We start from the raw sequence: 3,176 nt of genomic DNA on the forward strand, positions 1-3,176 counted from the left end.
CAGGGATTTGCTCTTCCCAGGGCTCCCCCATCTTCCAGGGCTCCCCCATTTCCCAGGAACCACCCCACCTCCTGTGTGAGCCCTGGGAAGGGCAGGAATTCCCAGCATGGGATGGAGCAGCCCGAGCTGCTCTGGGTGTGCTCCCACCAGCCCCGAGATTCCCCAAATCCTCCCACATTCCTCATGATTCCAGGACTCGGGTTTGTGTCCCCAGGTGCCCCAGCCCCTGCTGAGCAGGGGATCCCTGGATGTTGTCTGTGCTCCCAGGGAGTCCCTGCCCCTCCAACCCCTCCATATCCAGGCAGGAATCTTGACTGAACTCCCAACGCTCCCATTTTTCCCAGACAAAGATTTCTAGATTAAAACAAAACATCCAATTGCCATGGAAACGTGGGAGCTGCAATCGCACCCTGGGAAAACGTGGAGTTGGGAAGTTTCACCCGTTTGGCTGGCCCGAGCATGCTCTGATTTCCAGGGATTTGGGGTTTGAGTTCCCTGGAAGCTGCCTGGGAATGGGGAGCTGAATCCGAGGGTTCATCCACGCAGCTTTTCCAGGGAAAACCACTCGCTCCAGATTTGTCCCGAGGATGTTTCTGCTGTGGGCTGAGCTCCGGGAGCAATCAGGGACAAGGAATTTCCCCCTGGATAAAAGGGAGATGTCTGCCACATCCAGCTGGGAAAAGGGGCTGTTCCCACCGGGATACAGCAGCACCCATGTCCTGGGGCTGTGCGGGGTCCGGGGACACCCGGCACCCCTGGATTCAAGGAAATAAATTTATCCTGGAGAAAAGGAGGCTCAGGGGGAACCTTCTGACTCCACATCTCGGGACAGGATGAGGCAGCCCAGGGGATCGGGATTTCTCCTGGGAAAAAGGGACAGGATGAGAGGAAATGGCCTCGGGCGTGCCAGGGGAGGCTCAGGTTGGATTTCGGGAAAATTCTCTCATGGAAAGGGTGGCCAGGCCCTGGAAGGGGCTGCCCAGGGAGGTTTGGAGCCACCATCTCTGTCTGCTGCAGGGAGAGGGAATGGCAGGAACGGGAGAGAGGGGGAAAAGCGGCTTTGTCGAGAAAAGAGGGAATTCGTCATCCCGAGGGAATTCGGGATGGAGCAAAGGCTGGGAAGAAGCAAAGGGGTCTCTGATCCCAAGGGATGAGCACATGGAGCCAATGTTTCCCTCTGGCACCTCTGGAATTCCAGCCTGGAAGTGTCCCAGGCCAGGCTGGATGGGGCTTGGAGAACCCAACCCAAAGCATTCCATGGTTCTGGAATTTCTTCAGCATCAACTGGGATAAATATCCAGGACAAACCCGAGCTCCCACCTACCCTGGGATGTAACTTCCCTACAGAAATTCCTGATTTATCTCCCAATTTTTGTTTATTTGGTGCTTTCCACCCCATCCCTGGGTCCCAGAGAGGGAAGGGGCAGGAGCTGGGACTCCAGGGCTCCTCCAGCCCTTCCCCAGCCGGGAGAGGAGGTTTTTCCCCGCTCCCTCCTTTCCCAATTCCCTCCCTTCCCGAGGAGCAGGAGGTGTTGTACAACCCCACGGAGCCGCTGTGCTATTTTTAGGGAACATATTGCATTTGCATCCCAAATCTGGGGCCAGATGGCTCCATGGATATTATTGAAAAGCTCCTTACATAATCCAGGAGCAGGAGAAAGCACCAAGATTCCAGCCCAGGGCTGGGAAAGGTTTTGTTGGATGAACAGGAGCCAGGAATTCAATATTCCAGCTCCTTGCTCATGTCCTGTTATGCTTAATTTTTAATCATTAAAAAGAGGGAACAAATGTCTGGGAAGCTGCTCTCCTGGGGGTCATCCCAGGGCAGGCAGGAGTGATCCTGGGATGCTGCTTCCACAATTTCTCCGTGAAATTGTGGAATAAAAATCCCCTTCCCACCTCAGCATCCCTTGGGAATCACATGTGGCAGTGAAGGGTGACCACAGGAGAGATGAGAGCCAGAAGATCCTGAGCTCCCTGGATATTATTGAAAAGCTCCTTACATAATCCAGGAGCAGGAGGAAGCACCAGGATTCCAGCCCAGGGCTGGGAAAGGTTTTGTTGGATGAGCAGGAGCCAGGAATTCAATATTCCAGCTCCTTGCTCTTGTCCTATTAAACTACATTCCTAATAATTTAAATGAGGGAACAAGTGTCCCATAACCTGCACTCCTGCAGGGATCATCCCAGGACAGGCAGGAATGATCCTGGGATGCTGGGATGTCATTTCTCCATGCTGGGGAAGGAATAAAAATCCCCTTCCCACCTCAGCATCCCTTGGGAATCACACCCCAGGCATCCCTGGGAGCTGCAGGCAGGAACGGGGAGTGGGACAGGAGCAGAGATTCCAGGGAGGGAGGGAGGGAGGGAGGGAGGGATGCTCCATCCGGAGCCGGAGGTGTCACCCGTCTGTCAGCCTCGTTCAGCTGCTGCCCCCAGGGACTGGGATGATCCCAAATAAATCAAAATAAATGAAAACAGCTCTGAAAGGCACAGAACCAGATCCTGCTCATCCCTCCCACTCCAGGAGCTCTGCTGCTTCCCCTGGAACATCCTGAAAAATTAAATAGGGAAAAGCTGCTGCTGATTCTGGCTGGTGGAGGAGCCTGAGGGAAGAAGAATTCCCTCATTCCCTCTCTCCAGGGATGAGGAGGGGTCCTGGCAGTGCTNCAGCTCCAGGGGGATGTTCCTGCTTGGAGAAAGCCAAAGCAGGTCCCATATGGCTCCATCTGGGAATTCCTCAGTAAATTCCCATAAATCTTCTGCACCAGAGGGCAAAGAGCTGGGAAAGGTTTGGATTCTCCTGGATTTTCACTGTCCTTGGCCTCAGTCTCCCTTCTGTATAATGGGAACGACATCCCAAGGAATTCCTTGGGCTGGAAGTGGCTCCAAGGGCTCTTCCCACCCCCGGGAGGGGCCGGGGGGGCAGCGGTGCCGGGGCAGCCGCAGGAGCCACATCTGGCAGGGAGCCCAGATGTGCATCCCGGGCCTGGGGCTCCCAGTGCTCCTGGAGAAGGAAGGACCTGGAGCAGGAGCCAGACCTGGCCTGGGAATGCTGTGGGATGCTGAGTTCATCCCGAGGTTTTCCAGCATCCTTTGCTTGGTATCGCCATGGAAACGGTGAGCCAGGGATCCCCAAACTTCCCAGAGCTCCCCAAACTTCCCAGAGCTCCCCAA

The sequence above is a fragment of the Parus major genome, chromosome 27 (genome assembly GCF_001522545.3).
Source record: "Parus major isolate Abel chromosome 27, Parus_major1.1, whole genome shotgun sequence".
In the NCBI taxonomy this organism is placed as follows: Eukaryota; Metazoa; Chordata; class Aves; order Passeriformes; family Paridae; genus Parus; species Parus major.